Source organism: Lycium barbarum, chromosome 12 (genome assembly GCF_019175385.1).
Source record: "Lycium barbarum isolate Lr01 chromosome 12, ASM1917538v2, whole genome shotgun sequence".
Taxonomy (NCBI): Eukaryota; Viridiplantae; Streptophyta; class Magnoliopsida; order Solanales; family Solanaceae; genus Lycium; species Lycium barbarum.
The window spans coordinates 30,221,948-30,249,272 of record NC_083348.1 but is presented as its reverse complement, the minus strand read 5'-3'; the positions used below and the strand labels follow the sequence as shown (position 1 = coordinate 30,249,272).

The following is a 27,325-nucleotide window of genomic DNA, read 5'->3' as shown; positions in this document are numbered from 1 at the left end:
GTTGGAGAGGATGCAGAGCGTGAAAATGGTAAAATGAAGGGGTAAAGGGCCTTATATAGGCATGGAAGAGGAACGGTTACCGAGGACGACCAATCAGACGACGCCACGTATCCCCATCATTAATACGAAGCGACTCGAAACGACGTGAAAAAGGCGGTTGACAGAAGTGGACCACCAGGGGCGAGACACGTGGCCCATAAAAGGGGATGCGTTACGCAACCGTTCCTGCCAAAATACGAAGATAACGCTGGGCTGACAGAACCACCGGTTTGGGAGTTTAACCACTCCCCGTTACTCCGACAGATAGGAGATCCGGGAAGTGTGGGGGCTATCTGTATACGGTAGAAACCGGATATGAGGCGAACCGGTGGAACGGGGAACCAGAGAAAGGAATGAGAATGTGTGGGATACTATTCGCCCTTGACCGGGGTAATGCTTGGGCCGGTGCCGGGCAAAGGCACCGACAGGTCTGCCTTCGACGTTGTCGAAATGGCCAAGCCCGGTGACCCGAGCATCCAAGCCCGGTGACCCGAGCATCCAAGCTCGATGACCCGAGCATTCATGGCCGTTTGTCCGAGTAGCCGTTCGTCCGTGTGGCCGTTGCATGCGGGCCACGCGCCAGTAGCGTCCTGCCATAGTCAACTACCTACCATGCGTGTGTCAGACGGCGCCGTCAGTCTAATCCCACCAAATCCGTGCAGAGCTGTCCTTGTTATTATTATTTTATTATTCCCATTGTATGAGACCCATGGAGGTGACACTATAAATAGGGCATATCCTCCTCCTTTGAGGGGGTTGGCTCCTTTTACTTTCCAAGAACATTTATAGTAGAAGAATTCATCTATACAATCTCTCTCTCAATATTTGATTCGGCCAAGGCCGCCTGTCGCTATTATTATTGTGTTTCTTCCATCTAGTGTTTCACATTGTTCATAAATGTTTACATTCATAGCAAATTATCATCAATAGTCGTTTCACTAAAGAGCTCTCAAATACATATTTTCTCTATCAAACACACATCAAGATCCAAGCACATATCCTATACCCACTTACAAATTTAATTGATTATCTGAATCCGGGGTAAACAGTTTTCACATTTACATTTGATGATATAACAGGTTTGAGTTTTAGTTATTTAACTATTTAATAGTATATTTAAATGATGAAAACTCTGAATCATTATGTAGATAAAGAACGGATAAATATAAAAGCTCGTGTATATATTCAAATGAATGTTTGGTTTGGCAGTTTCAATTAGCTTTACAAGATTAAAATTAGTGAACCTCATTTAATTGATTTATGTTTCCCCGCAGCAACACTGTAACCTTTTTTCGTTTCTGGGTTATTGTTATTATTTTCTTTTGAAAGTTTTCTATATTGGGAGGGACCTTACGGAGAATTACATTAGTGTGCTGAAATTAGGGACTGAATGGATAAAGGTTGCATTCTTGAATATGAAGGGGAATATTATTTGTCTTATATATTTTTGAGGTGGTTTATAAACATATAAATTTAACTTATAGTAGTAAAAATAAATAGTTTAAATATTAAGAGAGTTGAAAATGGTAACTTAGTCAAAGTTTACCTTTTTATTTAAAAATAAATAGATTAAAAGAATTGTTACGAATAGATCAAAACAAAGGAGGTAAGCGTAATATCGTGAACCAAAAGAGAGATTAGTGTTACGAAAATAAATCTAAAGGAAGATGTCTAAATTATCCCTAAATAAAAAGATTAATCCTTTGTTGATCTAGATTTTTGCGTTCTTTTCATTGAAGAGGAATTGTCCTTTCAATCATTAAAAAAACAAAAGAAAAAAACTATAAATTAAACCAAAAGTGGGGTTTCCCAAAAAAATCCAAATGCGGAATAGAAAGATAAAACTGAAAGGAATTTAATAATTAATTGATTAATTCAAAGTTGTTATGCTAGGATGCATCAGCTCCAGGCAAATATTCATGAGCAAATATTATTATATACAAAATAAGAGTAATTATTTTAGGTATAAACACATCTGCGAATATAGAAAAAGGAAATAAATAAGATCAATAATTCAACCGAAAATCAATAAGGAAAGAAGAAAATTGTGAAATCCGTTGAAAAGGGAAAAAAGAAATAAAAATCAGATATTGGTCCAGAATATGTGAGAATTAATTAAAGCCTCTTAGTTCTCTCCATCAGCACCAGCCAAATATGCATAAGCAAATATTGTTATAGACAAAAAGAGTAATTGCTTTAGGTGTAAACAAATGTGCGAAAATAGAAAAAGGAAATAAATGAGGTAAAAATTCAATCGAAAAGCTAAAATGACAGAACAAAAATAGTGACATCCATTGAAGAGGAAAATAAAATAATAAGAATCAGATATTAGGCCGAGATGTGCGAGAAAGAAAATTAATTATAAAATCTCTTAACATTCTCTCAATTTTATTTAAAACTCTCGGTCCCCTTTTCTTGCCTTTATCTATCCCCTAGAGAGTTTCTTACCTCATCTTTTCTTTCCTTTTTTCCTTTATTTCATTTTTTTGTCCTTCTAAACACAAGAAAGAATGCTTCTCTCTTCCTTCTGTGATCTCAAGATTCAAGTAAATCTTATTATATGCCACAATCCAAAAACGTAGGTCCTGAGGTCACCCACACTATCCCCGCTGGTGGGCATATCCTTCCTTAAATCGCGGTCATTTAGTGAAGAAATGCAGAAATAAATATAGAAATATACCGAAGTCACAATAAATGTATAAATAACAGAAGTGCGGAAGTATAAAACACTACAAACCCCAAAACCTGGTCTGAACTCGTACAAGAGCTTCTAATACTAATACAATATCTGAAATACTAGTACAAGTTTCAAAAGTACATCATAAGTATGTCTGAGCAAAAGAAGATAGACAGATAAGCAGGGAGGGCATTCGGAGCTGCAGATCCGGCAAGTGGCTCACCTTCGAGATCTCCTCGAAGTAGCCTCGGACTCAATCGCAAGGTCGCGAACTGGAACCGGTGACAAACTCTGCACTCAAGAAAACTTGCAACAAGAGTAGTATGAGTACAACACTAATACTCGTAGGCATCATAGACCGACAACGATTAGGTCACGCATATAAATAGAAAGAAATCAACAACTAAGCAGATAAGCATTCAAGTACAGTCACGAAAACATGTTCAAGTATAAGATCAGACGGAATGTATAAGGTGTCAATAAGCAGTCATGAATAATCAAGTTAATGCAATGCCCCCCATGCCTCCTCTTCGATCACGTACACACATGCTAAGGGAAATGCCTCAAAGTCATGACCCATGAGGGAACCGCAAAATCCATGTACCACACAGAATGCCACAAGGGCACACACAAATTATCATTGTTACCTTGCCACTTTGGTCTATACAAATTATCATTGTTACCTTTCCCACTTGGGCCCACACAAATTATCATTGTTACCTTTGCCACTTAGGGCCGCACAGAGTCCCATTATTTTCATTGTAACCATTTATACATGTGGATGGATGATGTGAAAATGCAAGGACCAATTTCAACAACATCTCAAAGTCATGGAAACAATAAATGTATATCACGAATGTCGAATTCAACCAAGTCATCAATGCATAACCCTCCCCTTTTCATGAGATAAACGAAGTATCAAGAACAACGATTCAATCTGTAATCACAACATATCAAACAAATATGGCAGCAAGCCCACATAACAACATCATACAACCAATGGGTTTATAACCACTACCATGCCTGAAGGCCTATCATGCTTTCCCCATCAATAACTACCATCTACATACGTTTCCCTAATCAAAGTCTAAACATAATTAAGCCGTAACCTATCTTGGTGCCAAACAGGACCCATGAACTATCCAACTTGAGTCTTTTCCTTCTGAATCGCCTCCGAATGAGCAAATTCTAACAAATAATTATTTTACATTAGGTTACGAATCTAAGGATACCCATAACACTACACTACTAAATCAAACTCAAAAACGACCTCAAAATGTGACTCCGGGCACATAAGGGCAAAATTGAAAATTCAAGTTGAAAACATGTTATCTAAGGTCTGAATAGTCATAATCCTAAGTTTCATAAGACTCTAACCCCAAATTGCCTTTCAATTCCGCCCATTTATGAAAATCCCAATTTAAGATAAATCCCATAATCAATCCGTTTGAAATCGAAATAAGGTTAGAAATAATTTACCCAGGCTTTATCAAGCTAAAAACTAGGAAATCTTTCCAAATCTATCCACGATTAGTAAGAAAAATCCATTTCCAAGCTAGGATTTATAAGCTATAAAAACCCTCTTCCAAAACAAGACTCCTTCCCCAAAAATAGATTCTCAACAGTAATGGTGAAGGCAACGTGTGCCTTTAAATGCCACGAAACGTCTTTCGACAATAAAATATATTCTTACTATAACCAAGTATAATTATAGTATTCAAATCAAATTTCACTTTGCGATTTATTGACATCATCTAGTATGAAAACATACAAAATTTCTTGTTCAGTACAAAGAGTATTCCAACAACATACCACAACAACATACCCAGTAAAATCCTACAAAGTGAGATTTGGATTATGTTTTCTACGGATTCACAAAAAAATAAACCCAACTTGATTTGCAATTAACTTTGTGCAATTAGTTTCACATTAAGTTATCCAAACAAGAATTCTTCCCATACTTTTCAATACATACATGGAAAAATTAATTTAAACACGAACGACTCCACACATGATTGCTCTGTTTTTCACGTTACCCAGCAAACAAGACTCACAATTGTTGTTTTCAAGCAGAAAGATCAAGACTAGGAGTCATAACCTTGCTCTGATTCCATTGTTAATAAAAATAATGGGGCAACAACAACGAATTGTATACCTTTCGATTACAGCGGAAATCGTTGAACTCACCACCTAAACAATTGCTCCAAGTCGAACTTCGTCTCTCTTGGAAACAGAGTATTCTTCACAAACTAGATGTCACCTTTTTATGTGTGTTTTGTGTAAGAAGAAACAGAGGATTTTCTTGCTTTTTTTTTTCTGAGTTCAAGTGTGTACTGGGAGAGAGATCATGTTAGCCTTATAAGAAGAGAAGAAAAAGCTATCTGGGAAAAATCGATCCCCTTCCTGTATTCACGTTTTTAGGTTTTTTTTCCAGTTGTAGGGTAACTTCTCCCATAATTATCCTTTTTGAAATGGGTAGGGTCAGTCCACATGGGCGACCTGCGACCCAGATCCGAATATCCAACAGGAACTTATGGAGATTTACATCAGTGTGCTGAAATTAGAGACTGAATTGGTAAGCAAGGTTTCATTCTTGAATCTGAAGTGGAATATTATTTGTCTTATATAATTTTTGAGATGGTTTTTAAACATACAAATTTAACATATAGTAGTAAAAAGTTTATATTTCTTTTTAGATAATTAAAGATGATGCTTATTTGGTTAAACAAATATATTGTGGAACAGGGCTGGAACAAAATGATCAAGCATCTCTTATTAATTTGTTGGATGATCCATTGCACTATAGCTGATCCAAAAGTTGGAAAGGGTGCAGCTCCTTCTTCTCCTCTTCCTAAGCGAACATGGTTGACTCTACACGGTGATGAACCTGTTAGTAGAATTGCAGGAATTCAATACAATTCGAGTAATTCTGTTCCAATACAGGAGTTATTCAGAGATAACTCGAGTTGATCAGCTATAGAAATGAAAGAGAGGAAATGGAATAGAAGTAGAATAGAATTTGTGTATTGTATTTTCATAGATGATTCCCATGTAGTGTATTACAATGCTTTATAGAGAATGGATTACTAATCTAAACTGAATCTAAGTCATAACCAACTAACTAACTTCTAACAACTTGCTCTAACTAACTAGTGTAACAGTAACTAACTTTCCTGCCAATAGCTAATTCAACTAACTACCAACTAACTTTTGGAATTCCACTGTAACTAACTCATTTCCAACTGCTTATACTAATTCATGTATCAGTACTCCCCTCATCAAGAGATCCTTGACCTCAAGGATCGAATTGGGGGAACCTTGTCTTGAGACTGTTGAAAAATTCCCAAGTAGCATAGTCTGCAGATAAACCATGCCATTTAACAAGCACCTGAGCCACAGCTTTGTTCCCACGCTTGACCATCCTCCTTTGTAAGATAGCTTCAGGTTGAGGGCAATTAGGATCAGCAATATCAATAGAAGGTGGAATAGAAATTTGAGCAGGTACTGCGTAACACTTCTTAAGCAGGGACACATGACCTGTAGGGTGAATCTTGACTGTTGCTGGTAACAAGAGAGTATAAGCCACCTGACCAACTCTTTTAGTAACCTGAAATGGACCATAGAACTTAGCAGCAAGTTTATGATAAGGGTGTGTAGCAATAGACACCTGCCTATATGGTTGAAGCTTGAAATAAACCCAATCACCAACTTCAAAGTTTCTGTCACTTCTATGAGAATCAGCTTGTTGCTTCATTCTAAGCTGAGCCCTCATTAAATGATGCTTCATTAACTGCAACTTGAATTCTCTATTCAACAAGGTATTATCCACTTCAGCTGAATCAGACTCACCAGGAAGGTATGACATGTGTAGAGGGGGAGGTCTACCATACAAAGATTCATATGGTGTGGTCTGTATAGCACTATGAAATGATGTATTGTACCAGTATTCAGCCATAGGAAGACAGTCAAACCAATCAGTAGCACTCTCATTACATGAGCATCTGAGATAGGTCTCTAAGCACCTATTCAAGACCTCAGTTTATCCATCAGACTGAGGATGGTAAGCTGTAGAAGTATTTAATTGGACTCCTTGTAAGGCAAACAACTCTTTCTAAAAAGAACTTAGGAAAACAACATCTCTGTCACTAGTAATAGCATCAGGAAAACCATGTAGTTTGACAATATTATCTAGAAATGCCTTGGCTACTGTTTGAGCAGAATATGGGTGTTTGAGAGGTATGAAATGACCATACTTACTCAACCTGTCCACAACTACTAAAATAACCTCATGACTTTTGGACTTAGGCAATCCATCAATGAAATCCATGCTAATCTGAGACCAAACCACATCAGGAATAGGCAATGGTTGTAATAAACCTGGATAAGCTGCAAGATCAGCTTTGTTTCTTTGGCATATGTCACACTCCTGCACAAACACTTTGGTATCTTTCCTTATGCCCTTCCAGTAAAACAAGGTAAGAACCCTTTTTTAATGTGGCCTCTACACCTGAGTGACCACCTTGAGGAGTGCAATGCCATAGTGAAATGATGGAAAACCTCAGTTGTGGTACTCTACCAACCACAAGTTTACCTTTCCTTCTCAGCTGATTCTGCACCCATGAGAAGTGAGTAGGACCCTGACCAGCCTGTAATTGTGCAACAATGGCCTTCAAATCAGCATCTGTTTCCCAACTGTGAGCAATATCACCCATTAGCTGAGAACTAGTTGTTGAAACTACAAGGGTGAGTAACTCAGCACTAGTTACCCTTGACAAAGCATCAGCAACCTTATTCTCAACCCCCTTTTTATACTCAATAACATAATCAAATGGCATGAGCTTAGTTAACCACATAAGTTGGGAGTTTGTGTGTAACTTTTGCTCCATTAAGAACTTCAGGGCCTTCTGATCAGTTCTTATGATGAATCTCTGGCCAAGCAAATATTGAGACCATTTGGAAACTGCATGAACAATTGACAGTAATTCTCTATCATAAACAGACATTGCAGCATGTCTATTAGATAAAGTCTTACTAATGAATGCAATAGGGTGACCTTCCTGCATCAATACAACACCTATACCAAATCCACTAGCATCAGTCTCCACTACAAAAGTTTTATTAGCATCAGCTAGGGCCAGAACAGGAGCCTTAGTAAGTGCTTCTTTCAACTTCTCAAATGCAGAAGTAGCAAGAGTAGACCATTTAAAACTATCCTTCTTTAAAAGATCAGTTAATGGTTTGCTGATAATCCCAAATCCTTGAATAAATCTCCTGTAGTACCCAGCCAGACCAATAAAGCCTCTCAGTTGCTTGATAGTAGAAGGTAAGGGCCACTTCTGAACAGCACTGATCTTCTGAGGATCAGTAGAAACCCCATCCTTTGTGATAAAATGGCCCAAGTATTCAATCCTTGCTACTCCAAAGAAACATTTACTCTCTTTGGCTAGAAGCTGATGTTTCTTCATCTCAACAAAAACACTTCTAAGATGTAACAAATGATCCTCTACTGTTTTACTGTAAATGAGTATATCATAAAAAAACACAAGCATTGATTTCCTCAAAAACTTCTGGAAAACAGTATTCATCAAGCATTGAAAAGTAGCTGGTGCATTAGACAAACCAAAAGGCATTACTAAGTACTCAAAATGGCCTGAATGAGTCCTGAATGCAGTTTTGGGAATGTCCTCTTCAGCCATCCTTAGTTGGTGATAACCAGCTCTTAAGTCAATTTTTGAAAAGATTGTAGAACCGCCCAGTTCATCTAGTAGATCTTCTACAATGGGGATAGGGAATTTATTCTTAACAGTGTGCTTGTTAAGATCCCTATAGTCTACACACAATCTCCAAGTCCCATCCTTCTTACCAACTAAGACCACTGGTAATGCAAAGGGGCTGCAGCTTGGTTGAACAATGCCTTGTTCCAACATTTGTTGCACCAAATTCTCAATAATGTCCTTCTTAACAGAAGGATATCTGTAAGGTCTCTTGTTTATAGGTTCAGTACCATTATGCAACACAATTCTATGGTCAAATACTCCTCTAGATGGTGGCAGTTGAGTTAGTTCTACAAATAATTCCCTAAATTCCTGTATGACTACCAAGATTCTAGGGTCTGTATTTGCCTCTTCTTTAGTCTCCAAAGCATATAATTCAGTACACATGGTAGGAACTACTTGAATCATGCATAGCTGAGACTGATTACCTGAATGTTTCTCCAATTTGCCAGCATTAGCAGAAGTGATTTGCTTCCCTGCACCTCTGAGTAAATGCTTCTTCCCTTTGTACCAAAACTCCATAGTTAACTTGTTGAAATTCATCTTGATATCACCCAAAGTTAATAGCCATTGGACCCCTAACACAACTCCACAAGACCCCAATGGTAATAGTAAGAAATCAGCAGCAAATTCAGCTCCTTGCAGCAACCATGTGACATGGCACACCTTATCCACTCTGATCATATTACCATTTGCTGCAGTAACCATTTGAGGTGTAGTTGACTTGGTAGCACATCCTAGAGTCTTTGCTAGCTCCGGATCCATGAAATTATGTGAACTGCCAGTGTCAACTACAATATTCAGAGGTTTCTTGGAGTGATAACCTGTCACTCTAAGAGTCCTGAACCCTAGTGACCCATTCAATGCATGGACAGAAATCTCCATCTGTTCTAAAGGTTGATTCACTTCTACCATCTCCATTCCTACATCACCTATCAATTCCCCTTCTTGTTGGGTGTGTTCTTCCTCCAATTCCTCTACTTCTAGTAGGTAAAGTTGTTTTAAGTTTTTACACTTATGGCCTGGAGCATATTTTTCTGGACAAAAATAACACAGCCCTTGTGCTCTCTTATCATTAATTTCTTCTATGCTAAGCCTCCTTCTGGTGAACCCTTTATTGCTTACAGAACTTTCAATTGTAGGTGTTGACAACAAAGGTTTACTTTGGAATTTCTGATCACTACTTCTCTTATAACTAGGTCCAGAATTTGCTGTTGTATGGAAATTGTTTATAGAACTTAGCTTCAGCAGTTAAGAATGCTTCTTGCATCCTAGCAGTTCTGTACAACTGAGATAAGGTGGTTGGATTTGTCAATTTCACAGCAAGGTTTAGTTCATCTTTAAGGCCTCCAATAAAGCAACTAATTGCATTTTCTTGAGAGAGATTTACCCTAGTCAACTTACTTTCAAAAATTGCTTGGTAATCTTTCACAGAACCAGTTTGCTTAATTTTCTTAATTTCTTCCATTGGGTCATCATAATCAGCCCCAAACCTTTCTACTAGTGCCATAACATACTCATTCCAGGTGGGAGGAGAAGTATATTGCCTGTACCTCATAAATGACTGATGCCACTGTATTGCTTCACCCTCCATGTGAATTGCAGCCAATCCCACTCTTTTGTCCATAGCAATGTTGTCAAAATCAAAGAATTGATCAACTTTGAACAACCAAGACTTCAGATCTCCCCCATTGAATTTAGGAAAATCCAACTTTGAATACCTGGATATTCCTGGGTAATTCTGGTAATTCATAGTTGATTTCTCCCTAACTTCTTCTTCATTTACTGGTCTCTCCCTTGAGTTCCTTTCTCTTGAAGTTCCCACTCCATTAATCACAGGTGAATCATCACTCCTAGTTCCTTCGATGTGTTCCTTCAATTGGGCAACAGTTTGATCCAATCTTTTCAAGGATGCCATTTCTCCATTAAGAGTACCAATTTCTGCCATCAGTTTCTGCAACATTTCCCTCACATCTCCACCTTCTTGGGCAGAACCAGTGGGGACTTGATCTCCATTTGATCTAGTTCCCTTAGCCATTTATGCCGAGAATCTAACTGCTCTGATACCAATGTTAGTAGAATTGCAGGAATTCAATACAATTCGAGTAATTCTGTGCCAATACAGGAGTTATTCAGAGATAACTCGAGTTGATCAGCTATAGAAATGAAAGAGAGGAAATGGAATAGAAGTAGAATAGAATTTGTGTATTGTATTTTCATAGATGATTCCCATGTAGTGTATTACAATGCTTTATAGAGAATGGATTACTAATCTAAACTGAATCTAAGTCATAACCAACTAACTAACTTCTAACAACTTGCTCTAACTAACTAGTGTAACAGTAACTAACTTTCCTACCAATAGCTAATTCAACTAACTACCAACTAACTTTTGGAATTCCACTGTAACTAACTCATTTCCAACTGCTTATACTAATTCATGTATCAGAACCAGTAGTAGTTGTGAATGGGGGATTATCGGGACTTTATCCCGCACAAACAGATATAGCATTTAGTCAATCAATTGTATTTGAAAAGGGTGGTACTGTCTTGCTATGTAATCTCCATATGAGTCGCGATGGACAGGGCTTTTGTCTCTCACAGTTAAACCTCCAGAATACAACAACTGCAGCTGATGCTTTTCCGAATCATAAAAAATCCTACATTGTTAATGGAAAAGAACTTCAAGGATGGTTTGCATTGGACTTCACGAGTGAAGAGATGTTAAGTAAATTGCTTGGTAAGTCACAGCTTATGCATGAAAATGAATATATGGTACAACTACTCATACTAATATTTGTAGCTAACATTGTTATCCTTGTTGTCTTGTTCTCCAGTAACACAATCAATATTCAGCAGAACAGATTTATTTGATAGTTCACCACCATATCCCACTAGCCTATTTTTAGAAGACAACAAGAATGATGTAGTGTGGATCAATGCCGAGGTTTCTATCAGTGGCCTTCTTTCTCATTTTTGAAATACTTGATGAAATGCATGCTAAATCCTATGTCGGTAAAAATGACTTATTTTTTCATCAAAGTGTTTAGTCTTGGTTCTGTAATTAATTTCGTAGAATTGTATTGTAGTATCCGACATTCTACAGCCAGCACAAACTGAGTTTGGTGGATCATATTAAACAACTCTTGGAGATAAAGAAGGATATCTCTTACATATCGTCTCCAGAGATTGGTTTCTTGAAAAGCATGGGACCAATTGTGCAAGGTCCCAAAATGAAGCTAATGTTCAAGTTTCCCGCTGATAGAAATGCAGTTGAACCCACAACAAATGAATCATATTCTTCACTATTAACAAAGTTATCCATGATCAAGACATTCGCTGCGGGAATCGTTGTGCCAAGAGAGTACATATGGCCCGTCAATAAAGCTCGCTATTTAGAGCCTAGTACCAATCTAGTGGTTGATGCTCATAAACAAGGTCTTGAAGTTTTTGTATATGGATTCGCAAATGATAACTTTTTGCCTTACAATTACAGTTATGATCCACAAATAGAGTACTTGCAGTTCGTTGACAACTCGCAGTTTGCTGTTGACGGTGTAGTCACAGACTTCGCAACGTCTGCCTCAATGGCCATTGGTAAGAATTTTCTTCTTAAAGATTAAGAGGAAAAACACATACAAATCTTGCAGCTTACAGTTGCTCCTCTGGATGCAGCTTGCTTGGCAGGGAGTCGAAACGCTTCAAGGAAAGTCCCTAGTAAGGAAATGAATTTCTATGGCAATGAAAGAACTAATTAGTATTACTTAGTGTTCCTATAATGCTTTTGAAAAAGGTGACATCTCAATTCTATTGTGCAATTTAAATTGGCAGCTCTGATCATTTCTGCAAATGGAGCCAATGGAGATTATCCAGGATCAACAGATCTTGCCTATCAAAAAGCAGTAGATGATGGTACTGACATAATCGATTGTTCTGTCCAAATGACAAAAGATAGAGTTGCCTTCTGCTTGCCTTCAGTTGACCTCATCCCAACTACAACTGCATTCGGACAATTCATGAGTCGAGCGGCTAAGGTCGATGCAATTCAATCCTCTATGGGAATTTTCTCTTTTGATTTAACATGGGACGAAATTCAATCATTAAAACGTGAGCCAGCCATCTCTCTCAAGACAATAATATTTCAAATATTACTAGCTTGATTTCATTCTCTGAATTTTAATTATCTTCTTTTCTCTCTTTGGTTTTTAATATGGTTTGGGCCACAGCTAAAATGCTCAGTGAATTTGATGGAGATTTGGCAAGGGATCCAGCACGCAAGAATGTGGGCAAGTTTGTAACTCTCTCAGATTTCTTGGAATTTGCCAAGGCAAAGGTAGTTCCTGGAGTCTTGATTAACATAGATGTAAGTTTCTTTTCTACTCTACTGTATATATATGTATATAGTCCTAGATTTCGGAGTTACTAACAACTAACTGTAACTTGGTCGTGTTCAAGAATGCTGCCTACCTTGCAGCCAACAAGGGTCTTGACATTGTTGGTGCTGTCACGACTGCTTTGAGCAATGCCACACTTGATAAGCAGTCGACTCAGAAGGTTCTAATCATGTCAGGTGAAAGTTCAGTGTTGGACAAATTCAACGATATCCCCACTTACCAAAAAGTACTTCACATTAAGAAGCAGGTGGAATTTGTAACCAATGAGACAGCATTGGAAATCAAGAAGCACGCAGATGCGGTGTTTTTACATAAGCATTCCTTGTACACACAATTTCGAGGAGAGAGTTTCAGTTTGAACTTCACCAACCTTATTGATTGAATGCATTGGGCCAATATTAGTGTCTATGCTGTTCAAAATGAATTCCAAGATATTTACATGGATTATAGCTCTGATCCTTATATGTTGATCCATAACCTTATTTACTATGGTGCGGATGGAATCATAACCCAGTACCCAAGCACTGCAAATGCATACAGCAGTAAGTAAATCAACACTAGCTAGCTGATTAAATTATCTAAATAGTGTCGTATTTAATTGCGTTAAATACAAAAATCATTGTTATTTTATATTTGTGGTTGCCACAGGGAACTTGTGCACCGGGGTTCCAGAGGCGTATAGGATACAAGACATAAATCCAGGGGATGTCATAAGATTTGCGCTTGATCCAAAAGAAGTAGCGGAGTACAAGCCTCCCCCTCCCGTGCACTTGGAGACTAAGGACTTTGTTAGTCTGCCAAATCTCCCGGTACAATGAGAATATCTATAAACAGTTAAGATATGTAGTTTTTAACAAAAAATAATATATACTTATTATAGTATCCTTGGGCAATGATTTAATTATGCCTGCCTTTTTATTTGCTTGTTCTTTTTGGTAATATAAATGGTTAGTTCCCTGAGCATATGAAAATGTAAAAAAAAAAAAAAGAAGACAAAATGGCTTACAAAGCGTCTCCCTTAAAATTCACAAAAGAGTTAAAGATGTGTGCACTGATAGTGTATAATAAATGTTTATGAAAATGGAATATGACGCATAAAAACGTTTTGAAGAAATCTACAGCTTTTTTCTTACAGTTCAATTATCCATTACAAATGTCACAATTAGAAAAGAAAAAAAAAATTCTAGGACTTGATGAGAGAGATTGCTTAACAAGCACTAAATCAAAAGTTCATGCCACCCTTGATCCCCATAGGAGGATAAGGGTGGAAAAGAAATGCGCCGCAAATAACAACTAAACTCAAATTGCAAGGAACTGAAAATTGAAAAAGTAGGGAAAGATATAAATTAGACACAAATATTGAAGAATTATTAGTAATAACTAGAATTAAAATCTTACTCACTCCTAATACATTCAATAAAAACACCTAAATTAATAGAATTCTTAAGACTAAGGTTACCTCTTGCAAATTTTAGGATAAATTCAAAGGAAACAATGAAATCACTTTCAAGCTCACAAGTTTTCATTAAGTTCTTCAGCATAATGAAATCAAAATAAGCTAGGTACTAAAATATTTATACTAGGTCTATTTCAAATGGTCCAAAATACCCCCTAAGTAGACCTCAAATGTAGCTCTTCGAGGTGCTTCCATCCTTCAAATCTTCATCTCCCTCACAGTGCATGATGGTAGTATACGATAGTTGTCTCCAAAAAATTCTTCATGATATCTATCATCAACAAGTGCCTTCCAAGATCTTGAAGTTATTTTGCTAGAGTCCTCGTGAATGGTCGTGAAGTAGTAATGTTGTAGTCGTTATCATCCACTTAAATCTATTTAGTATACAAATCATTCATACTCACTTTGCAAAAATTATAAGTAACTCAGTTTAGCAATTCAATGGATTTTAGGTCAAAGACATATCAATAAAAACAACAACATACCTAGTGTGAATCCATAAGTAGGATCTAGGGGAGGTAGGGTGTAGGCAGACTTTACCTTTACCTTGGGTAAGGTAGAGAGGTTGTTTCTGATAAGACCTTCGGCTCGAGAAAAGCATTTCCAAAACAGGTTTGAAAAATACAAGAGTAAAAAGTTATGTTGAAAAAACTAAAGAAGAGAAAAGTATTGACAACAAAATAGTAGAAATAACCAAAGTAAAAAAGAAACAACAACAGTAGTAAAATTAAGGAATATGATAATACTAACAAAATGGTTGGGAGACTAATAAAGGGATGGGGACACAAATAAAATGTTCTAAACTAGCGCCAAGCTCTCCCATAGCAAAAAAAAAAAAAGAGTAACGCTCTACTACATTCTAACCTTCTACCTTAATCCTCGACCTGCATGCTCTTCTATCTAGTGTTCTATCTTTTCTGTCTAAGTATCTCTCCCCAATTCTTACTTGGTCTCGTCTACCTCTCCTTAAACCTATCACTATCTAGCTATCTCTTGCACCTCCTCACCTGGAATATGTGCTCCTCCTCTTCACATGTCCAAATCATCTCAGCCTCACTTCCCGCATCTTTTCCACCATGGAAGCTACTCCCACCTTGTTCCAAATATCCTCGTTCCTAATCTTATTTCTTCTAGTATGTCCACACATCTATCTAAGCATCCTTTTTTCCGCTACTCTCATTTTATGGACATGTGAGTTTTTTACAGGCCAACACTCTGCCCCATACGACATAGTCAGCCTAACAACCACTCTATAGAAATTACCATTAAATCTCGATGGTACTTTCTTATCACTAGAACACCGGATGTGAGTCTCCATTTCATCTACCCTGCTCTAATACGATGTGTGGCATCATCGTCGATCTCCTCAATTCCTTGGATTGTGAACTCAAGTTACTTGAAGCTACATTTATTGGGAATAACCTACACATCAATTCTCACTTCTACATCCGCCTCATGTGATGCATCGCTAAGCTTGCACCCCATGTACTATATTTTAGTCATGTTTAAGCTGTAACCTTTAGACTATAGAGTCTGTCTCTAAACCTCCACTTTGTCACTAACTCTGTCATGTGTCTCATCAATCAATACTATGTGATATACAAATAACATACACCATGATACTTTCCCTTGAATGTATTGTGTCAATTCATTCATCACCAAAGCAAATAAAATGGGCTAAGAGTTGTCCCTGGTGCAACCCCATATCGATGGATTCTTCTTTTTCTTCTTCTTCTTCTTCTTCTTCTTCTTCTTCTTCTTCTTCTTCTCATCTTTTCAATTGCCACACCTTCAACTCTTCTTCTCTAGTTTGAACTCAATCCCTTTTCCTTCTCCCTGCCCCCCTCCTCCCCCCTCATTCCAAGATATCTTCATGGGCTAGATGGAGTTACTCTCAAAAAAACAAATTTTAATTATCTTAGACAACGTTTTTCGTCATTCTTCTTCATTCTTCCTCCTCCTTCTCCTCCTTCCTCCTCCTTCTCCTCCTCCTCCTCCTCCTCCTTGTTCTTTCCCCCCTCCATTTATTCCTTTTGAGACCATTATTGTTTCTACACTTAAATCCATAAAACAGTCAAGGTTGAAAACTTTGATTAGTGGAACAATCATTACTACCAAAATAAGTCATATATATGAAGGTGGAAGAATTTTGTATAATTGATTAACCACCATAATGAAAATGATGGTAGTGTTAAGTCTCTTGCCATAGAATATAGTCTGTTATATATTGTGGATAAGAGAGCGTGAACCCGAAAATAGAAACTGCCACTTGGCCAAACTACTATGATAGAATTGATAAAGTGGAATGCAATGTGGGAATAGATAAGCACTGGATAACATGATGTGGATATCCGTCATTGTTGTTCTCCATTAAAAATTCACTAACATACTTGATTGTCACTTGTTCAATATCACTTTTATGTTCACCCAAATTTATTACCAGAGAATGTTCTAGTGCAAACAACTTCTTGCACAATTACTGAAAGTGATACAAAATCAGCTTTCATTGTAAATAAGGATAATGATTGTCTCTTGCTACTCAACAATAATTAGGATATCATTGTTTAGCAAGAAGAACATACTCAGATTCAGATTTTCTCTCGTCTAAATCTCCTTTTCAATTACTTGGCATGACAAAGCATATCCTATTTTGCCTTTAAGATACCTCTATATCTTCTTAACTGCTTTTCAATATTATTGTCCGTTCGAGTCTAAGAACACATTCTCTCAATAATATATGATGCTTCACCCATATCTTTCGATATACCATAAGCCTTGTGCTAGAGTTTGAGAACCCCACTTGCTCCCGCTAGTTTTAGGGCCTACAACTAGATCAATCAATACCAACTCTTGGTTTCATTCATCGGCTCCATGTCATATTCCATTGTTTAAACTTTTTATTTAGTAAGGCATGTAAGAGCCTACTTTACACTATGAGACTCTTTTTTTCATGTGGAGTAACTATATATGCTTCCCCTTCAATCTCAAATCGATGACAGCGAATGCAAGGACGACTCGTGCGTCGAGCTTGAGATTGACAAACTGATTATCAATTAATTATTTACTCCCACTGGGAGTAACAATATAGAATAGATTATATTTTGATGGTATATTAGTGTGATAGAAACATATCCATTATCCTTAACTGAATCCACCCAAATCCATTCGAGTATATACAACACAAGCAATTCGGTAAGTATTTTCATAAAGAAACAAGTCATGACCTATCTCACCCTACTTAGTAAAACACATTCTCTAAGAATGCAACACTACGTGATTCATTTTTAGTTACAGTGCCACTGTGTTGTTCGCCTATCAACACAATGTTTGAGCTGTAAAAAGTATCATAGAAAGATATATGTCCTTCCCATAAGAACTAATTTTCCATGTGGGGAAAAAGATAAGCAATACAAACCGAAGAATTAAAAAAAAAAAACTCCAGTAAGGTTTTGTTTTTCCACAACTCATATGAAATAACAAATTGTGTTGTTTGAATCATTGATGTCAGATGGGATAAAATGCAATGAAGCATCGGCGCATCAATTTTTACAAATGGTTTTCTATTTATTTTTTAGTGATGGGACAACATCTCTGAATTTTTGCTGAGGCAATAGAATGTTCAGCAGCCTAAATGCTCTAGGCAAAGAGAATCCATCTAAATCAGTATTAACCATAATAGGGGAATTATCAGAACATCCTGGATTGAGATATATAGCTTCAAGACTACCATATGCGTTGAATCACTGAGGATTGCCAAAAGGCCAATAAATAATACTGTATATATTGGTACGTTAAGTGCGAACTGCTAACGTGAAACTAGGGCTAGAAAATATGACCCGCATTGGCTCTAAATCAGATTCTCCGGTGAAACTAGTGATGCCAGGAGATGGTTCTACTTACAGACTCCCGTCACTCACGTTTGGAAATTTTCTCCCTCCCTAATTTCAATATATTCCTGAGGAGGTTGAGGGATTTGGATTCGATAATGAATCACATGAGTCAGTTAGACTACAAGATTTTGGTGTCTATGGTGACGATACGATAGTTCGAAAACTTCAATTCTTTGAAGCGACGACATCCACACAGCCAACTTCGACAGAGAAGAAGGATTTTCCCGAAAATAGACTTGCTCAAAAAGGTAAAACTCTATCCTATGTTTCTCCATCGACAAAATAGGGGAAACTTTGTGTTACTATTGAGGAAAAGGATGTGACTGTTACGCCTCGTATCTTCGAAGAGCACTTATCAAATTTGAAACATAAGTACGTTGAGTTAGGGTTAAGTAAAACCACTTTGGAATATAAGGAGCAAGCATTATTAAGTATATTTAATGAGTGAAGGATGTATATAAGGTATACCGGAAGGTTTTATAAGGAAATGAGTGGAGGAAATGAAGTAGTATGACTTTGGAGAAAGGATGGGTAATGTTTTGTGTGAAAATTTTGGTCCAACTTGGGGGACGAATATTTCTGAGCATATGAAGTGTTTTAAGGTGAAACAAAAGCCTAAAATAAAGTTCGTTGAGTCTAGTTTCCAACGTAACAAATTGCTCATCGATAGGACATCGGAGTAGAGAATTATGGACATTACAAGTCCAGCTGACAGAGCAGAAACGCGTGCTACAATACTGCTACAGTGACCCTGACCCGAATTTGACCCTTATAAAAAGGGTAAGAACCCCTTTTTTTTCACCAGATTTTTCTGGAAAATTCCAGAAAATTGAAGAGAGAAAGTGAGGGAATCAAAAGTGTGCAATTTTTAAGTCGCGAAGTAATGGTTTAGGTCCGGGTAACGCATGGTTGTGATTCTAGTATTGTTTTGCGGTGGATTTTAGCGTGGATATTAAGGATATTGCTGTCTTAACAAGAAAAAATGTATGAATCTTTCTCTTTTGGTATTATTTAAAGCTTATTTATGGAGATAAAGTCGCTAAACAATCGTGTAGTAAGTTTGTTAGTTATGAAAGTTGGAAAACAGCGTGTGGGATGTTTTATGGTACATATTGGTGTTGGAAATGATGTTAAGGATGTTGGTATTGTTATTGTTGTTGTTGGTTGTTGAATTGAGAATTCGGTCTAGGCATATAAACAGGGGAGGTGCTGCCCGATTTTCGGCAGAATATAGAATAGTATAATTTGAAACTTGGTACAAGTGTGCGATGAAGAGGCTAACGTTAGTATAAATCCTCTTAAATGTAGACTTGCGAGCTCGGACACATAAGCGTAGCTACTAGGAGGTTGAAAGGTATGTTAAGGCTCGTCCTTTTCTTTCAAAGGCATGATTCCTATGGTATGATTCCATAAGTGTTTTCATAACCTCCTTGATTTCAAAGCTAGAAGTTTATGACTCTTAAAGATTCTTATGATGTTAAGAACGAGAATGTTTTTATGAGGATTACGTTGAGGATGATTTTATGCTTAAAGGTCTCAAATATGATTTCAACGATGATATGAAAATGTTAAGCTATTTCATGATTTTCTCGATTTATTTCATTGTTGTTGATCTCACCTTATAAATTTTTCCTCCAAGGTGGGATAGAGCGATAGTTTTCATTTGAACTCCTATGCATGCCATGAGTATAATATATGCATATGGCTATTTTGTGACATTACAGAGAGCTCTATTATTTCATTTTGATTATGCACTGCACTCATTTTCATTCTTCATGTATATGTAAGGCACAGTTGACAGGGGGTGTGCTGTGGCCTTTGTTGTGTATATATATGGGACAATTGACAGGGGGTGTGTTGTGTGTTATACCCCGTATTTTTGCACGTCGGATCATTCGTAAGCTAATCGACGTAAGTTTAAGGATGAGATTATTTTTGGGATATGAGACAAGGGCTTTTAATCCCCGATTTTTAATGAGTGCACGATTGCTTGTAAATTTAATTGGTGTAGAAATATTAATGGAGATTAGGGATTAATTAATTATGATTAGATTATTAAGTGGACCCCACTACAATACATGGATAAATATAATTGGATCATGGAGGATGACATGTCATAGTTGGACACATGTCATTTTGGTTGGACATGTGTCAACTTTATGGGGTGCATATATAAGGCCATAAAATGACTCATATTACATTCATAATTCATTCATCAAGTGTATTTTAGTGAGAGAAGCTCTCAAGCTTAAGAGAGAGGGAGAGGGATTCGGCCATGGCCATGGGAGCTTGTGAAGCTCACGACCATGGGAGCTTGTGAAGCTCACGGCCATGGCAGCTTGTGGAGGAAACGCACGGCCAGCCCTTGGCATAATTAAATTGCTAAGTTTTCGAGTTCAATTGGAGGAAAAGATGGAGGAAGCTCACGGCCATGGTTGTTCTTAGCCAAGCTTGTTAAGGTAAGGTTTAATACTTCCCTACATGTTTTAGAAATGATTTGATCTTTGTATGAATTGGTGGATATGGAATTGAATGCAAGAATTGTGTATGTTGATGTTGAGGAGTTGTTTGGGCCGTGTAGGGGCTGCTCTAAGTAAAAATGATGGATTAATTTTAATTAATGTTGTAGTTGTTGTTGTCATGCATTATGTGATGAAAGTGAAGAAATTTGATGGTTAAAGTTGAAGTTGTATTTGTTTTGTGGGCTGTTTTAAGGACTTATTATGATGTTAAGGTAGTTTTCTTGCATATGAATAATTGGTGTTGTTGTCGTGTATGTGTTGATATGATTCACAAATTTGGATGAAAAGAGTATATGAGATAATGTCTAAGAAGCGTATGTGGTTTGCTTGGTGTATTTGTAGACGTTCGTGAGCTTATCGGACATCTCTATGTTGTTAATTAGGAGCTGTTTTGGGACGTGTTGTCATTCTTGTTTAATTGTAAGATTAAGTGTAATTAGAGTTATGCACCATGTTGCTATAATGGTTGGACTGTTATAAGGTCGTCTCGATGAAATGTTACGACTATAGATTGTTAAGAATAACTTGAATACGTCGTAGTCGTTTGGTTGAGTACTATTGAATGTTGTAATGTATTGGTTGATTGGAATGTTATGCGGGCTGTACGGAGTATCCTTGAGTCATGTCTTGGTTAGTTTCGATATATTACTTGAACGTGTGGTTGTTGATGTTGACTTGGTTGTTATATGGTTGGGACGCTAAGAATAATACCTGCATCTTATACTAAGTCAGTGGAGTTAGCGCCCTATAGATTTCAGGATGTAGCCGTCCTTTGGTATAGTAACTGGATTTCTTCGAGAGGGGTCCCTCGGTATGGAAAGAGTTCGTAGATGCTTTCATCCGCCATTATTTGCCACCTGAGGTCCGTCAGGCCCGAGCTGACAGGTTTTTGAATCTAAGACAAGGAAATATAAGTGCCCGGGAGTACATTCTTCGCTTCAATTCATTGGCGAGGTATGCTCCGGCCATGGTAGGAAATTTGGGAGATCGGGTGCATCGATTTGTGAGTGGCTTGGGGCCACACTTGATTAAAGACTGCTTGATAGCCTCACTGTAGAAAGGGATGGACATTTCCCGTATTCAAGCCTATCCTCAGAATTTAGAAGTGCAGCAGCAGCCGCACAGGGGTGAGCGTGATATGGATAAAGGACATAGTAAGAGGTTCAGATCTGCCGGTGCTAGTAGTGAGTATAAAGGGGGTTAGAGGAAACCGTATTCCAGATATTCAGGCCAGTCTGCGGCTAGTGCACCTCCTTGATTTGCGGGCAGGATATTTGACTGCCCTATTTATTTTGGACCGGGTTAGAGTTTGAGAGTTTCGAGTCCTCAATTTGGAGGTGATCTTAGTCAGACGAGACCACCGGTGCCGCAATGCAGCCAGTACGGTAGATTACATTCGAGTCAGTGTCGCCGAGGTTCAGATGCTTGTTATGCCTGTGGTCAGACTGGGCATATAATGCATGATTGTCCCTCGATGAGTGGCAGAGTTGGGGTATAGCCCACAGGATCAGTAGCTAGTTCTTCTTTATCCGTGCACCCTGTAGGGCAGACTCCCCAGACTTCAGCAGGCCGTGGCAGGGGCAGAGGGGGAGCATCCAGTTCGAGTGGCCCGCAGACCCGTATTTATGCATTAGCCGGCCGACATGATCTCGAGTCCTCCCCTGACGTTGTTACAGGTATATTTTAAGTATTCTCCTATGATGTTTATGCATTGATTGTTCCGGGTTCTACTTTATCATATATCACTCTTTATGTTGCTGGTTGTATTGGGGTGAAACTTGAGCCAATCAATCCTTTTGAAGTGTTTACTCCTGTTGGTGACCCAGTAATAGCTAGACAAGTATACAAAAACTGTGCGATTGTGGTATGTGATCGTTACACTGTACCTGATTCGATCGAGCTGGAAATGTTGGACTTTGATGTTATTATGGGCATGGATTGGTTGGCTTCTTGTTATGCTAATGTGGACTGTAGAACAAAAATGGTCTGATTCCAATTCCCAGGAGAAACAGTGCTTGAATGGAAAGGTAACACAGCGTTTCCAAGAGGTAGGTTTATTTCCTATCTCAAAGCGAGGAAGATGATTGCAAAAGGCTATATTTATCACTTGGTCCGGGTTCATGACACCGAAGCAAAGCCGCTGACTCTTCAATCCCTCCCGGTAGTAAATGAGTTTCCGAATGTATTTCCAGATGAGCTTCCAGGTCTTCCACCAGGGCGGGAGATTGATTTTACTGTTGATGTACTGCCGGACACCAAACATATATCTATTCGTCCTTACAGAATGGCTCCTGCAGAATTGAAAGAGCTAAAGGCACAACTGAAGGATTTACTCAAGAAGGGATTTATTAGACCCAGTTCATCGCCATGGGGAGCACTTGTCTTGTTCGTAAGAAAGAATGATGGTTCATTGCGAATGTGCATTGACTATAGGCAATTGAACAAGGTGACAATAAAGAATAAATATCCGCTTTCGAGAATCGACGATTTGTTTGACCAATTGCAGGATGCTAAGTGATTTTCAAAAATAGATCTGAGATCAGGATATCACCAAGTGAGAGTTAGAGAAAAGGACATTCCGAAGACGACTTTCAGAACCAGCTATGGCCATTACGAATTTCGGGTAATGTCGTTTGGCTTGACTAACGCCCCGACAATATTTATGAATTTGATGAATAATGTATTCAGGCCTTTCCTAGATCTATTTGTTTCGGTGTTGGGTTGGGTTGTGTGTTGATGCATCATGGTAAGGTTATTGCCTATGCTTCCAGGCATTTGCGGAAACATGAAAAAAATTATCCGACCCATGGTCTTGAATTAGCCGCGGTTATTCATGCACTAAAGATGTGGAGACATTATTTGTATGGTGTTCATGTTGATATTTATACAGATCACAAGAGTCTCCAGAAAATTTTCAAGCAGAAGGAGTTGAATCTGCGGCGAGACGATGGTTAGAGCTACTGAAACACTATGATGTGAGTATTTTATATCATCCGAGAAAGGCAAATGTGGTGGCCGATGCTCTCAGCCGTAAATCTATGAGGGGTCTATGTGATGTTCAGCCAGAGAAGAAAGAATTAGTCTTAAGCTCCACCAGCTACCTAGTCTGCTTGATGGACTCGGGTAATGCAGGAGTTGTTGTTCACAATCCAACTGTTTCATCCCTAGACATGGAGGTGAAAAGGCGCCAACATGAAGATTCCAAGTTGCGTCATTACAGAGATACACATCCCCAAAAGGAGAAGTCACCATTTGAGATTTTTGCAGATGGGGTTCTCAGGTATCGAAGTAGGTTGTGTGTTCCAGATGTTGCGGGATTACGCCATAAGATTTTAGAAGAAGCCCATTACTCCCGTTATTCCGTTCATCCAGGAGAGACAAAGATGTACCACGATCTCAAATCAATGTACTGGTGGGACGGTATGAAGAAAGATATAGCAGAATTTGTAGTTCAGTGTCCAAATTGCCAATAAGTGAAAATCGAGCATCAAAAGCCAGGAGGATTATTGCAGGTTGTGGAAATTCCAACCTGGAAATGGGAAGTGATCAACATGGATTTTATTGTAGGCTTACCCCGTTCTCAGTGTAAGCATGACTCCATATAGGTAATTGTTGATAGACTCACGAAGTCAGCTCATTTCCTACCAGTTAGAACTACATACTCAGTAGAAGATTATGCAAAGTTGTATCTTAAAGAAATAGTGCGACTTCATGGTGTCCCTGTGTCCATCATTACAGATAGAGGAGCACAATTTATAGCTAAATTCTGGAAGTCCTTTCCAGAAGGTTTGGGTACTCAAGTGAGACTTAGCACTGCATTTCATTCACAAACTAATGGACAAGCTTAATGCACTATTCAGACCTTGGAAGATATATTGCGGGCACGCGTAATAGACTTCGGAGGCAATTGGGATGATCCTTTGCCACTTATTGAATTTGCATATAAAAATAGCTATCATTCCAGTATCCAGATGGCCCCGTACGAAGCTCTAAACGGAAGGAAGTGTAGATCGCCAATGTCACGACCCGGCTAGGGGCCGCGACGGGTACCTGGGCTAACCGCCGAGCACCGCTCGTATTAGTACTCCTTAGGCTTACTTAACAATCACTTATCGGATTCATGCTCGATTTATAAGAAAACCTGTTTTTCTTTAGAAACATAATGTTTTTATACACATGAGCCCTTAGGCTAACAAAATAATATATATGTATACATTTACACAATGACCACGCCGTGAGACCACATGACCCACATTGAGTATCTACGAGCCTCTATGAGATAACATCTACAATTGTACACAAAAGAATCATCATAGGCACCTCTAGGACAATGGGGTGCTTTCAGTCAGTTAACAACCTCTAAGAATCTAGAGCAAGATCTCCTCCTTGTCTACCTGTGGGCATGAACACAGCGTCCAAAGAAAATTGACGTCAGTATGAATATTGTACTGAGTATGTAAGGCAGGAATGAAATAAACAAACATAATAGAGGGATCAGGACTCATGAGAGAAGGATACAACCTGAGTGTATATCATGGACAACATACCCTCTATATATATTGCATTTTACATAATCATAGTATACATGCTATCACATCCCATACATCATCACATACATCATCATATACGTCATATACGTCATCACATACATCCTCACATATTAGTTCGCATCGTTACCCGCGTTTGGGTAACCCTCATATGCCGCCCACTAGTGGTGATCATGCCCGACCCTCTGGGCTCGGTGTAAACATAGCATCCCGCATTAGCGGTGACATGCCCGGCCATATAGGCGCGGTGGAATCATACGCAGCCCGCATTAGCGGTGACATGCCCGGCCATATAGGCGCGGTGGAATCATATCATCACAAAATTAATCATAACACATCACTATTACACATCTCATACCATAGCATCATGTTATCATTTCTTGGTGTTCCATGCATCCCATAGTCGTATTACAAGTTAGCATTATTTATCATCTTATGGTCATAGCATACATTAGCTTTAGGAGCATACATTAGGCTTTAAGGCAACCACACTATGTCGGGGTGACGTAAGGTCGTGAACCCCCGAGTGTATTATGGACATTTCATGAGTATCATACCTCTCCTTGAAGGAAATAAAGCATAAGGCGAGTGTTAACAATAATAGCATCATTAGCATTGTAGGAACATCGTGCCACAATTTCTTGAATCTCTATGCTCTAGCTCATTGTCATTATTATCATGCTTATAGGTGATTCGATATATAGAAGGACTCATAAGCTTCATCTTATAGAAGGATTATGGAAAACCTGAAGGATTCATGCCTTTTGAAAGAAGAGTTAAGCCTCACATACCTTTCTCGTTTAAGCAATCTAGCGTTCGCTTATTCTCCTTCAATGTCACGTCTCTACCTTCAAAAGAGGATTCGCACTAACGTTAGTTAATCAACTATATGAACGCACTACTATTCCTAGAGACAATTGGGCAGCACTTCCTTTGTTTATACTATTTTTCCCATATTCCATATCAACTCCCAACACCCACAACAACAATTAAAATATAGCAATCAACAATCATCATTCATATACAATGACCATGATCCACGATTTGTCTTCATTTCCCACATTTATGGTTTTGGGTCCGCTATCGTATTCTCTCATGTATCACACTTTATCTCTTGGTCTACATGTCATTTATAACGCATTCATACTCACAACACACTAACATTCATGATTCAATTCAACTACCATTCACGCATGGCATTATTCACTCATTTATGACCCATTTACTATGGGTTTCTACAATTCGGGTATCTTAACTGTCACGACCTAGCTAGGGGCCGCGTCGGGTACCCGGGGCTAGCCACCGAGCACCACTCGCTCTAATACTCATCTTACTCGCTCAAGGCCCCATTTATCAACTTTATACATGAATTATAGGAAAAACATATTTTAGATAGAAATATAAATGCTTTATATACACTTGCCTCTCGGCCATCAAAATACTATATACATATAATAACATCTCATGAGACCATCTAACCCACACTGCGTATCTACGATCCTCTACTGACATACTATGCATATAAACGGAACAAGACTCCGTCGTGCCCAAAATGTACATATATACTAAAAGAAGAATCATAAGCACCTCCGAACAATGGAGTGCTCTCAATCAGCTGGCAGCTACTAGGATCTGGATCAAGCTCACCTTCCTGTCTACCTGTGGGCATGAACACAACGTCCAAAGAAAACGAACGTCAGTACAAATATTGTACTGAGTATGAGAGGCATAAACAATGAAGAAAGGAAACAATAATATAATGAGAACATCAATATGGAACATCTGGATCTGAATGACAATCATAAGAGAAGTAATGCATGCTATCTTACTCATACTCATCATCATATCATATATGCATAATATGTAAGTTGCCCGTCCATATCGGAACGGTGTAATAATCAATAACATTAGCCCGCGTCCAGGCCTCCCGTGTCCGGGGTACCATCTCATGCCGCCCACTAGTGGTGTCTGCCTATGCCAACTGTCCATGGTGTATCGTATAGCTGCCCGCTTTCGCGATGACTGC

The 27,325-nt window shown here is 38.3% G+C and overlaps 1 pseudogene; it reads left to right on the top strand.

Moving 5' to 3' along the window:
- Positions 1-4,286: 4,286 nt before the first annotated feature.
- LOC132624860 (glycerophosphodiester phosphodiesterase GDPDL6-like) lies at positions 4,287-13,835 on the top strand (annotated as a pseudogene).
- Positions 13,836-27,325: the final 13,490 nt, after the last annotated feature.